Source organism: Panthera tigris, chromosome A3 (genome assembly GCF_018350195.1).
Source record: "Panthera tigris isolate Pti1 chromosome A3, P.tigris_Pti1_mat1.1, whole genome shotgun sequence".
Classification (NCBI taxonomy): Eukaryota; Metazoa; Chordata; class Mammalia; order Carnivora; family Felidae; genus Panthera; species Panthera tigris.
Window position 1 is genome coordinate 48853230 of NC_056662.1, and position 14033 is coordinate 48867262.

Sequence of the window (14033 nt, forward strand, 5' to 3'; positions counted from 1 at the left end):
GTGAAAATGCAGAGAAACTGAAGCATCCTTAAATATACATTGAAGTTGGAGTAGAGAAAGTCTAGGTGACCAACACCCAGTGGGGGCTTCAGCAGGGATGCTGGCAGAGACAACACAAGGTAATGGCCATAAGACTGGAGCTACTGGTGGATTTAAAGATTGCCAGCACTGGAAATCAACTGGGTATTCCTGCTAATACCCCACACTCAGGAGAGAGGGGTTATTGGCAACAGTGATCAAGGTGAGAGGGAGGTTTATGGTCCTAGAGCCACATTAGGCTGAAAAGGCATGTGTAGGGAACAATTTGAGAAGTGTTTTTGCTGCCACATGTAGTTTCCTTAATTTGGCATTCTAGAGTTTTTTCTAAGGGAGGCTTGGTATAGCTAAAGCCTGCTGGAAGAAATAGTAGGAGTGCTAGCCTAAAGGGAAGATGAGTTGAGTTGTTTCAAGAGTCACTTCTTCAGGAGATTGGAGGGCAGGTAAGGGCATTTGGATTACATGCTCTGAAACATTCATTTTGGACATATTGTAACACAGCACAGCAGCCAAGCAGACCAGAAGCATCAGGCCTGGAAGTGCACTGAGAACCAGAAGCAGCTGGAGAGAGACGGTTTTAATCGGAAGGGAAATTCAGAAATGAGAAATGTCATGTAGCAATCCTTGTGTATAGAGCCCATGAAAACCAACTGTCAGGGAGTACAGAGAAGTCAAGTTGTGGGAGAGGCCATCAGAACGAACCTTCACACCCTCTGGTGGCACCTGTTAAGGGGAGGAGGAGGATATCATCTCTGGCCATTCTAAAGTTTTGAGAAAGCTGCAAGAAGTACTTTGGCTTGCATTCACAAGCCACTGTCAATTGTCCACTCTTTTCCAAGGCCTGACGGTTTTGTTGAATGCAAACATATAGATGACACTTGAACTGCTCGAAGTTCAGGAAGCAGGTATACAAAAGTGCAGTTGCCACATAACACAGGAGTTATGATGGTAGAGTACCCAGTCTTCTCTGAGAGCATCCAAAGTAAGGGTGATGGGACTCCAAGCATAACGTGGCAGGTCAGCAGTCATTACAGAGGAAGCACTCCCTGCACTGCATCATGAGGTAAAGAACCAGACTCTAAGCAAGAGGGCTCGTGGGGAGTTAGCAAGAGAATTCTGGTCAAAGAGGACATCATGAGCAGATAAAGCACAGAAGTATCCAACCTAGGTCAGCAGGGGATAGTAACTGATTATACTTGTAAGACCTATGGATCATGGTGAAGTCGGGACACAGGACCAAAAGGAAAGTCCTGTAACTGAGGACTGTACCAGCCTTCCAAGGGAGGCTGGATTTTAGGTGAGGTCACAAACCCATATGCTTACAAGAAGGAAGGACATGTAATAACATCAAGAGAGAGCCCTAGGGAGGGGTGTGACCCGAGACTAGCCCTGGCCCACCCATCTACAGCTTCAGCCCTCCTCAGCTACCACCCCATAGACCATGCTGCTAGATACCTTGAAGGATGCTGTGGCCATGGAAACCACTGAGGAGTTTCAGGCAGGAGAGCTGGGGTCAGATTCAAGTTTTTGGAAGCTGCTATGGCTGCAGAGTGGGACAGTGGGACAGAATGGAGAGATGGAGGGGTGAGGGGAGGGACATGGGGCTAGGGCCAAACTGGATGCACAGAGCTTTTGGGAACTGTCATAAGACACAGTGAGGGAGAGAATCAGGATAGCAGTAGAACTGAAGAAATACTTAAAAAGTGAAGTGTGCCATTGTTTGGAGATGGTGCAAAGGAAGGGGTAGGCCTATCCTGTGCAGAGATGTCCTTAAGCCTCCAAGTGGCCAAGCTGGCTAGCAGAGGATTTTCAGCTTTGTTAAGAATATTTGGAAAATAAGCTCCAATATATAATATCCATTAGAATTTAAAATTTTGGGATTCTTGAATGTCTCTATCATTACTCTGTTACTTGTGTGGGCTTCATTCCTCCCTCCCTTTCCTTGTATCCATGCACTTAAAAGTCCATATCCTTGAATAACTACATTACATCAGTATCAGTGAAGATGAACAAGTGAATAATACATCTTCTTGGTCTTTAATCCACTTCCATTCTGTGGCTTCACAACAAACCACACTGAAGGGATCTTACTCCTTTTCCTTTAAGACTTGCATTGGCTTCAGATTGAGCTTGCAAATAAATACAACCATTATTTAAATGCAAGTGTTCTTTTCATAGTATGTCTTAATCCACATTTTTGTCAATCAATTACTGAATCCATTTTTTTGCAATAATTTTCACAAAGTGATCTCAGCCAGTAGATGTGGTTTTGGAACTTTGCAAAGGACCACAACCTACTTACAGTCAATATTTTAAATTAAATGTTAGGATATGGGTGGCTGGGGCAACAGGATTTTTTATCTGGTTAGTCTAAGACTTTGACAGGTAGTGCAGGCTTCTGGGGAGGTGAGCTCTGCCGCCCAGTTTGTTTCCCTGTCCTGACAACAGTAGAGGCAGCCCATCAGAAACAATTATTTTAATGATGCAGCAGCTGGAATCTTCAGTCATGATTATAGTGTTTACTGTGTACTAATATTTTTGTAGTCACCTTTGACTGTAGGGGTAAGGCAGAGCATGTTGGCATTTGTACCTTTGCCAGAAAGGGTCCACCCAAAGACATCAGTGGAACAAGTACTTTAAAAGCTGGGCTGTCTCTTACAAGACTTTCTGTTTGATATCCAGGGAACAAATCCAAACCAAGAGATGGATCTTCCCACAGGCTCTGAGGGGAAGGTATCAAGGCACAGTTATGGCAGTTGTCACTCCTTCATTGCTGTCTAGCATAGCCATAGAGTATTGTAGAGGATCATTCAAAGTGGCAGATTTGGTCCATTAGGAATTCTGTAAAAATAAGATATTCTCTCAGCAACATTCTTATGGTGTGGCCATTGCACTCTTTATTCATGAAAACAAACAAAAAAACAAACAAACAAACAACTAGTGAGTGGTTAGAAGTGTCAGCATGCAAAGGCACCTGAGTGGCTCAGTCAGTTAAGTGTCCAACTTCAGCTCAGGTCATGATCTTGCAGTTCGTGAGTTAGAGCCCCCTCCTCTGGCTCTGTGCTGACAGCTCAGAGCCTGGAGCCTGCTTCAGATTCTGTGTCTCCCTATCTCTCTGTTCCTCCCCCACTTGCACGCTCGCTCTCTCTCTCAAAAATAAATAAAGATTTTAAAAAAGTGTCAGCATGCATGGAGCAACTGTTCTAAGGTTGATTGTTTTTCTATTCCATGAAATAATAAAGGGGCCTGTATCAGTTAGCATTTGCTGCATTACAAATACCCAAAAACTTAGTGGCTTAAAACAACTATTTATTTAGGTCATGATTCTCAGGGTCAGCAACTGGGATTGAGTCTCAGCTGGATGGTTCTTGCTCTGCTAGTCTTACCTGTGTCCCCTCACTGGTCTGTGGGTAGCTGCTGCTCAGCTACCCAGCTGTACTTGAGAATGCTGGCTGGCCATTAGCTGGGATGACAGAAGTGGCTGGACCACATGACTCTCATCCAGCAGGTCACTCCATCACATAGCAGTCATGATAGAGATTCCAAGAGCAGCAAGAGAGGGTGAGTCTCAATGTGCAAAGACTTTCCAAGTCTTTGCTTGTGTTAGGCATGTTGCTGTCTTATTGGCCAAAGAAAGACACGCAGCTAAGCCCAAAGTCAGTGTGGGAAGGACTTTTTAGGGTGGCAATATAGGAAAGTGCCAACAAATTGGTTGCCAATTATTGCAGTCTATAGTCTATCATAGAGAAAAAAAGTTTCCTTTTTGACATATATATATTTTTAAGATCATCTAATTGAACAGAGTGACAACAGTCATGGTTATATTGTCACTTAAACAGAAAATACAATAGTTATTGATTTGGAGCTCATCCCAGAAGGCAGTACTACTTCAGATAAAACAACAACAAAAAAATGACAATTTAACTTCTCAGGGAATTCTATAGCTTCACTTGGTCTATAGCAAATTGATACCATTTCCTGAAAATTGTACTTTTCAGAAAGCCATTGCCCTGGTAAAGATCAGGGGTTCTTGTCCTTGAAGTTTCTGTGTACAAGGAAACCTGCCTCTTACCTGCCCCCTTCTCACTCTACCTGGAGAGGTTTGCCCCTGACATTTATAATGGAGAGTCCCTGATCCAGAGAGGTTTGCTCACCTGACACACATTTCTACAAGAACATGTGAAGTTTTCAGTTAGTCTTTGAGGTCATACTTATGCGAATAGGTTCTGTAGCTAATTTCAAGAATCTTTATGTAAGGGCCTCAGAAATTGAGATTTGCTCTGCTCTACCCAAGAGGGAGTTGCTAGTCATGGTGAATTGTCAGGACTCCAAATCAGACAGGGAGATCTCAGGGGGGCTCTGAGGGGTTGCAGGAATGCAGAGGTGGCTGCTCATCTTTCGGTGTCATTGCACTCAGTGTAACCAGACAAGCCTCCCCGTGGGCACCCTCAGGGCACTCTGGGTGCATGATGCTGGGCCTGGTGCTCTACAGCTCCAGGGCCTCCTCCCTGGAGTTTGACCACTGCTTCATCTAGTGCCCAGACTGCAGTGAAACTACAGCTTTTAGGAACATCAATAGCAGGAAAACACTTCTCCTTTTCATACACTGACACTCAGAGACTTCAGGCACCAGTGATAAAGCAGTTGTATGAAATATAAAATTTGGGTTTAAAGCTATGAAATGAAGTAGGTGAAGTTCAGGGCTAGAGAAATGAAATGGGTTTAAAGCTATGAAAAGCTATGAAAAGCTATGAAATGAAGTAGGTGAAGTTCAGGGGGCTCCTAAGAGCCCCCTTGCTGTTAGAGATGCTTATCAAATGCTGAAAGGCCAATTATGACCCATTTATTTGTGATAATGCAACTCCTTCAGGATCCTAGAGCACATGGAACGTCATCACTTAGAAAGAGTGACCAAGGTGGGTGAGCCTTTTCTTTGCAACGGGAAGGAAGGAGATGGCAGGCACCTACTGGTGGAGCATCTATGTCAGGCTCTTCATGCACCCTCTGCCATGTAACCCCACAGCAACACTGGGCCACAAGTGTTAATCCTGCCTCACCCTGTGCATAATGACACTGAAGCTTGGGTGGTGTCCAAAGTCACACAGTTGGATGTACCGGCAGCTCTTGGATCTGAGACATGCTGACTTCAGACTCCTGCCTCCTAATGGTGATGCTGTTCCTCCAACATTAGGAGGGGGAAAAGTTTGTGTTATAGTGAACTGCGGTTTCAGAATCCACAGGTAAAGTATGAAGAGGCAGAGCTGGGGCAGGCACAGACCACTCCCTCGCTGCCCTGAGCTGCAGCTGGGCCTCCCCAAGATCAGGAGTCTGCCCTCCCATTACACACTTGAAGCCTGTCAGGAGATTCAGGATTTCACAACTGCAGTTTAGCACTGATGTACTCCATTCATAAACATGAGCAAAGAGGGAGGACTCAACAAACACTTGAAGAAAGCTCAAAAGAGTGAATGAAACAGAAAAACAATAGAGAAATTGACCCAGAGGAAATAAATAATTCAGAAAATAATCGATAATATAGAAAATATTTTTAGTCTCCCCTAGAGAGGTTTGGGGTGGGCGATTTGAGGTTTGATTTTCTTTGTTTTCTCCATTGCCACTGGCTAGAACCTCAAATATGATGTTGAAGGGACATGGCAAGCAGGAGGCATCCTTGCCTTGCTCCTAATCCTGGGAAAGCACTCAGACTTTCCTGATGAAAGATAATGTTGTTCATGTTCTTAAGCAGGAGTAGGAAATTCCCTTCCATCACAACTTTGTTGAACAGTTTTTTTTTTAAATAAGAAAATAGGTGTTGCATTTCATCAAATGCATTTTCTCTATTTAGATGATCATGTGTAAATTTTTCTTTTGTCCTTTATTCTATTAATGTGATCTATTACATGAACTGATTTTCAGATATAAAAGTGTCCTTACTTTGGGGGATTAATCCCCCTTGGTCATGGTATATATTCCTCTTTAAAGATTGCTAGATTTGACTCACTAATAATTTGTTAAGAATTTTTATGTTTGTGTCCACGAGGGATATTGGTCTGTAGTTCCTTTCTTGTGATATTTCTTCCTGGTTTTGGTATCAGGGTAATACTGGCCTTATAGAATGAGTAAAGAAGTGTTCCCTCCTGTTTTCTGAAAGAATCTGCATAGTACTGGGGGGGTTTGTTTGTTAAATATTTGTTCAAAGTCATCAGTAAAGACATCTGGGCCTTGGCTATTCTTTGTGGGAAGAATTTTTATTACTGATCTGAAATCAGTATCAAATCAATAAGAAATAAGATGATTTCTTTATTGTTTTAAATCTATTATTTTAAAGAAAATCTTCAGATTTTCCTTTCTTCTTGATGCAGTTTTAGTAATTTGTGTCATTCTAGGAATTTGTCCATTTTATCCAAATTTTGTAATTTGCTGGCATAGAGTTGTTCATAATATTCCACTTAAATCTTTCTACTTTCTGTATGATTGGTGGTGTCGCCTCTTTTATGTATACTTTTGGTAATTCAAGGCTTTATGTTTCTTGCTTGGTCAGTCTAGCCAAAGGTTTATAAATTTTGTTGATCATTTCAAGTAGCTGACTTCTGATTCCACGGATTGTTCTCTTGTTTTTTGGTTTTCCATTTCACTGATTTTCATTTAGATGTTTATGATACCCTTCTGTCTGTTTCCTTTGGGTTAAATTTGCTCTTCTTTAGTTTCTTTACATGGGAGCTTAGTTTCCATTTGAGATTTTTTCCCCTTTATGATATATATGTTTAAATTTATACTTTCTCTCAAATACTGTTTTAACTACAAATTTTTGATAGGTTGTGTTCATTTTTAATTGAGTTCAAAATATTTTCTAATATCGATTGTGCTTTCTTTTTTTTTTAACTTGTTTTATTTTTTATTTTTTTTTAAATTTACATCCCAATTAGTTAGCATATAGTACAACAATGATTTCAGGAGTAGATTCCTTAGTGCCCCTTACCCATTTAGCCCATCCCCCCCTCCCACAACCCCTCCCATAGCCCTCAGTTTGTTTTCCATATTTATGAGTCTCTTCTATTTTGTCCCCCTCCCTGTTTTTATATTATTTTTGTTTCCCTTCCCTTATGTTCATCTGTTTTGTCTCTTAAAGTCCTCATATGAGTGAAATCATATGATTTTTGTCTTTCTCTGACTAATTTCACTTAGCATAATCCATCTCCTCCAGTTCCATCCACACAGTTGCAAATGGCAAGATTTCATTCTTTTTGATTGCCAAGTAATACTCCACTGTGCTTTCTTAAAGTGGGTTATTTATAAAAGCATTTCATTTTTCAAATATTCAGAGATGTCCCAATTTTTTAAATTATTTACTCCTCAATTAATTTAATGTGGTTGAAAATGTAGTGTGTATAATTTCTCTCTTAAATTTATTGAAAATTGATATGAGGCATAGCATATAATGTGCTCTGGGAAATGTGCTATGCACACTTGTGAAAGAATGTATATTTTGTCATTATGTGAAGCATCCTATAAATGTTTGTTAGGTCAAGTTGACTGATGATGCTATTCATGTCTTTTGTTTTTGCTGTTTACCCATTAATTTTGTCAGTTTTTGTTTTATGTATTTTGGGGCTCCATTGGTAGGTACATGCACATTGATGATAATGATGATATTGATGATGATGATGATTACTATTATATCATGCTGAAGTATTGACCATTTTATCATCATAAAATGTTCCTTTTTATGTCTAATAATATTTCTTGTCTTTAGGTCTATTTTGTGTGACATTAATATGCCACTCCCATGTTTTTATTATTACGTTTTCCATGATACATCTTTTTCTATCTTTTTGCTTAGAATTTATTTTTATCTTAGAATTTAAAGTATGTCTCTTATAGAAAGCATGTAGTTAATCTCATTTCTTTTCTTTTCTTTTTTTTTTTTTTTTGTTGTCTTACAGTCTTTCATTTGATTGGAATATTTAGTCCGTTTGTATTAAATGTAATTTTTATATGATTGGCTTTATGTCTGCCATTTTGATTTTTGTTTTCTATGTGTTTCTTGTTTTTGTTATTGTTGTTTTCTTTTTATCTTTTCTTGTGTTAGCCACCATGTCAGCCGGGGATGTGAGGAGAGCTTACCAAGTCCCTCTGTGGTTATCTCATTTCCAGGAGCTCCCTTTTAAATTCCTGGGTTATTCTCCCATCTGCCACTTGACCCAACCAGGACTATAGCCATTGGTTGGGAGAGCTTCAGACTTTTCCCATTCATAGCTAGGAATGGATTTTCTACTCCCAATCAATTAAGCCCCTTTCAATAATAAAGCAAATGGTTTCCATGGCTAGGTCCACCCTAGCAGAAATACTGCATGGGCCAAGCTGGTGTGAAGCATGGTAACAACATCACAGATACTCACTTTTCTTACTCAAATTTCATCAGTTGTTGGTAAGCAAATACTTTTCAATATACTGACCTTTGGTCGGTGTATAAGGCTGTATAAGGCTGTGTTGATATTTTTTTCCAGTTATTTCTGGAAGACAAGATATGCCTACCTCCTGACACTATCATATAAGAAGTCTTGCCAAGATACTGCCTGAAGTCCTAGATGTGCATTTTCCAGCATCACTAGATTCAAACAAAGAATGTGTTCACATGTCCATAGATGGCTTATGGTTAAGAATTTTAATCAAATTAATTACTTCAAATAATATGACATATATTTGCTTATAGCATTAGAAAATCAAATTATCATTTTCCTCCCTTGGGATAGTCTATAAAGAATTATATTTAGATATTCCAGTTTCTTGTTTATCTACCTGTGGATCAGTCACACAAGGGAATAGTTTTAGTCCTTATAGTCATAGCCCATTTTGTGTTGCCCAAACTGCAGCAACCACCTTATTCTGTAAAGAGGCAATGTATTAGTAACTTTTATTCATCTAGAAATTAAATTTACTTTCATGAAATAAGTAATAGTTACCAGTAAGGGCATTCTAAATACAATTTCCAAAGAAAAATTCAGAAATATTTTGTGAAACATAAACATGATTGGCATAATAGTATGCCATTTATTGTTTTAATTTTCTGTATCAAGGCTCTCATCTAAATGTGGAATTCAAGGCATGTTTCTTAAAAATCGATCTCTTATGTTCTCATCTAACATATTCTCATCTTATATATAAATAAAAGGCACTGAAGTGTGTAACTATAACCATTTGATGGGGAAAGTGTCTCCCAAGATCATAAATCCATCTGTCATAATAATACAGACCGATAATTTTTCATATTCCTCTGAAACACTTTTTGATAGGTAAAAGGGAAGAGGCATCAAACCAAATTCATATGTCAAATAAATAAAAGCCTTTTTAATTTTTCAAATTTGTGCTGAAAAGATTTCTTGACTGGGGCTTCTGAGCCACTAGTCATAATTGTAGGTGAGGAGGGGCCTGTTGTATCTACAGCTGCCTTAATGAAGGGAATCAGTGCCAGAGAACTGGAATCTTCTGTCATTGTAAGACTATTTCTTGTAATGAAATCTGCTTTGATACATTTACATGTTGCTGTGAGCTAAGTGCTTTCTAACATGTGTAAATATAGCCTGAATAATAGTGAAGAGAAGGCCCAAAAGCCTCTGATGAATATGTTCCATACTCAGTTTTGAACAAATATCAGCAAAATGTTTATTCTAAACCCAATTTTACTTTAATAAAGTTTCCCCAAGCTTAGCCAAAGGGCCACTTATCTCCCCTCATATTCATTTGAATGAAATCCAGTACAGACAGGATCCTTTAGAGTTGTATAATGTAGATGTACACAATGGTTTATGAAAACATTTCTCCTCCAGGCCTCCACCAAGCTCAGTGTCCTGGAGACTCTTTAATAGGTGTGTGTAAGTAAGTCAGTCAGTCTGCATTGGTGCCAACATGTCAGAAGACCAATAACTAGACATCTCATGCTTGGGAAGGTGAGAACTACCAAGGGGTATGGTGGAAGTCTGTTCCATCATAAAACAAATAGAATGTGTGGAGTCAGGGAACATTCCTAACAGTTATGAGAAACATATTTAGAAACATAATACATTGCTTGGAACCTTATAACCTTATATAAGGTTATTATCCATTGAGGTCTAGATTGTGAAATATAGATTCAGGAATGAGTTAGCAGAGATAAGGGTGTTTTGGGGAGCCTTTCTGGTGGAGGGTCCATCTAAATGAGATCAAATCCCAGAGGATAGCCCACTTTTCAACAAACCGCCCATGCTGTGCTGGCCTAGGCTGGATGCAATCAGGATGTGTTTCAATATGGTAGATTATATGGAATTTTACTCTGATGCTTCTTCTAGAAAATAGAGGAAAAGTAAAGTCTTTGGATAGATTCCTTAATCATTGAGCCTCCTGTTCTAGGACTTTTGCTTTTATCTCTTTTAAGTAATCACTAGGTAGCAGATCACCCAAACAGAGTTCAATAAAATGAACGCCCTGTGGGCTTTCAGGGACACCGTGAGCAGAGCTCCTCTCCCACAGCCTCCACACCACTCATGCCCTCCCTACTATCTCAAACCTCAGGAGCCTCCTTCAGTCTCTCAACCTCCATTTGGGCTTTTATAGCTATCCCTGATGCCTGAAATGTTCTCTTCCTTGCCCTTCACTGGGCTGGCTTCTCAGAACCAATGTTGCCATTTCAATTCATTGTCTGTTTGCTTACTTATTTATTTTCTGACTTCTTTGCCACAGTTGTCTTAGGTTGAGTTCACCAGAAACAGACAACAATGTGAGGATTCATGAACAAGTGAATAAGGAAATGCACTCAGGAAACACTGGCTCGCCAGCCAGATGGAGGACCTAGCCTAGGAAGGGAGTTTCAGGCTAAGTTCCACAGAGGAGGCCTCAGTATGGCCCTTTGGGGACTTGAGTGTAAGTTATGTGCTGGTGGTCTAAGACCACTTCTCCCACAGGGGCTGTAGGTGAGTGGTTTGCAGCCTCCAAGGTGAGGAACAGAGGCATAAACTCCTGCATATGTCTCCAGTGCTTAGGCCATAGCTCCACAGTCTAGGAATGCAGTTAATATTTGTGCTCATTAATTTATTAATGAATAAATGAATCTGTCAGAGGGAGAAGAACTCCAGGATCAATTTCTAAAGATTTTTTTAATAGAAATGAAGCCAAACTGTGTGAGCATCCAAGCTCGTTGACAGTCTTCTTGGTGAGAATTTTATATGACCTTGACTTGGTTTAATAAGTTCTTTACAAAGTCACCTGTGTCAAGTGCAAGAAACAGAAATAGAATGGGGGCCTCCTGGTACATGGTGAGCTGCTCTGCAGTAGCATCCTTGTATCTTCCTGTCTTGGGGACTGCTGGTTAGTGGCACATGTTAAATTGCTCCCAAGCAACGTTCAGCACTGTGTTGCAACACGAGAGCAGATTGTGTTTTTCACAAACCACAAAAACAAAGACAGACTCCACATAAGGAATAAGGAGAAATCATGACATGAAGAGTATTATAAATGACACACCATTGGTATTTTATTAAAAAAAGAAATCCCGCAGTCATTTTACCCAGATAGATCTCTCTCTGTGCGCTGTAGAGTAGGAAGAAGGAACAGAAAAGCTGGAGCAACCAGAAGGCATTGGGGGCCCAGACAGTACCCACCCTGTCCCTGGGCCTGTGCTCAGCCCAGAGCCCTTCCCTCAGCTGGCATCTGTGTCCTCTTTGTCTTTTAAACTCAGTAATTCAGAGGTCACACCCCAAAACCAATTAAATCACAATCTCCAGGGTCAATATTTTTCTTTAATGCCTGTAGGTGGCTGTAATTTAAGACCACCCCCCAGCCAGTCGGATATGGCATTCATATGCTCTCATACGCCACGATCTTAGCCAGACCAGCTGTTCTTGGTCATCTTATCACATGAACTGTGAGATTTTTCTGAGTAGATGTGGAGGCAGTCAGAACCCTGGCACAGGTTCCCTAAAGTGTGTCCCATGGAACACTCATATGGGAAAATAGAAAGGGTTTGGCAAACCCTTGGAAACTCCAGATACTCCCTACAGAGTTACAGCCCCACAAGTTCTACAGGTCAGTTTTGGCTTAGCCGGAATCCACAGGCTGACTTTAATTCAGTGATTCCTGGGTTAATTTGACTCTGAGCCCTTGGTTTTCAAAACACCATTTATTTTGACCTCCTGAACCAGTGTACCACAGCACACACTGACCTAGCTGTTCCCAAGCAGATTGGTACCATGCCAGATGAGTTAAGTGGCAGCAAAGAACCTAGTGACAGCTGGGCTAGCCCCTGTCATGAGGACCTGCATCATGTCGCAGTATGAAGTCAGTGCGGACAAGCTCCAGAGGGCCACTGTCACCTGGAGAGACTCCATTTGGAACAAGATGCAGAAACTCATAGGGTCTGAGGATCCTGAAGGAAGAATGGAACAGAGAACAAGGGGAGTGGCTGTTTGTTTGTTGCACCATTGTTACTGCTATTTGTTTGCCAAAGTAGAGGCTGGACAAAAAAGTAGCTCAGGCAGAAAGCTGGGGAGAGTCCCAGCTAGGGGACTCCCTGCAGCTCTATGCTGGAGAGGAGCTCCCAGGAAAGGAGCCATCCCTGGTGACTCCTCATCTACCTTAGCACTTTTGCTAAGCCTTGTCCAGTTTGAGTGTGTGAGCAAATCACTTTCTGAAATTGAAGGGTTTGAAATTGAAGGTGTGGGTTCAGGCTGTCCAGGGTATGGCCTTAGGGTCTGCATTTCTAACATCTCCCAGTGGATGCTGCTGCTGCCCCTACACCACACTCAGCATCAAAGACAGAGACCTTCCCTGACCAGTGATCCAGACAGCTTCTTCTAATCCTCTTACCGTCAGAGAAGATTCAAGATTAACCCTTACTGGAAACATTTTCCATCTCTAGAGGTGGACTTGCCCCTTACAGCTCCTTCTGAAAGCCCAGGGACCCATGTCTACCTTCTTCTAAGGAGGGCCCCTCACACCCTTCTCCTTCCCCAGCAAGGCTGCCAGGCCCTGGATGGAACACTGCCAGTGTCTCCACTTTTCCTGGTATGATGGTATTCTACTCTTCTGGCCATCTAGGTCACTCTGGATCCCCTATGAAATGAGCCGAGAAATGGATAATCCAGAAGCCGACTGAAGCCCCCTGCCTCTCCTGGTTACTTCCCTCCTTGGAACACCTCCTGCTCTGTGACCTGTGAGCTCTGCCAGGACCTTGTGCTCATCTGGGTGGGATCTGCTTCCATCATTGCCTCCCTCTGCATCCCACTGTGGCTCTGGAACAAGGGTGGATATCTCACACTGCTTTACAGTCAGCCTCCAAGTTGAGGTATTGAGTGTAACTGGGACTGGGATCTTCTACACCCTATGTCCTCTGTGTGCTTCTAAAAATGCAGCCACTGGTCCAGTTTTATGGAAGATGAGATCCTTGCACAGTGGCTCCTAGAGGCTTGAGCTTTCTTGTTGCTTCAGGCAGTGACCTGGAGGAGATAGATGCACTCATGAAAAGGACTTACACAGCTCTCTTTGCTTTGCTAGCAGATTGGGCCATATTGTTCCAGCTGGAATTGTCCCCTGTAACAGCCCCATCTGTCTGTTGTTAGCATGCACTGGGCAAGAGGTGCGAATATCAGGCTTCTAGAACTGGATGCCCTTGGCAAGCTATCTCTTCAGCAGGCCAAATGCTGATCTGCCCATTTTGATGTCCTTGTAGCACCTGGAATCACTCTGGCTGGCAGGACTTCAGTATTTGGAAGACCTAACATAAAGTGATATGGACTTTGAGGAAAGTTTTGAAAGAGGCAGCTGCCAGACAAATGAGAGGCACATGCCATCCCAGTCATCTCCATTTCCATAAATACTCAAAATGTGCTCTCAGAAGTAAAAGGTAGCCTTAATAACATTTGTTGTATCTCTAAGAACTAGTCTTCAAGATGGGGACGAAATAAGACAATGGTACATTTTTTTTTTCAATCAGAAGATTCACTGCAGCTTAAATTGGTTCAGTTGAA

General features: G+C 41.4%; 1 protein-coding gene across 1 annotated transcript in view; it reads left to right on the forward strand.

Moving 5' to 3' along the window:
• SYNDIG1 (synapse differentiation inducing 1) overlaps window positions 1-14033 on the forward strand; it is a 121694-nt gene that overhangs the window by 21693 nt on the left and 85968 nt on the right. The gene's annotated exons all lie outside the window — the stretch shown is intronic.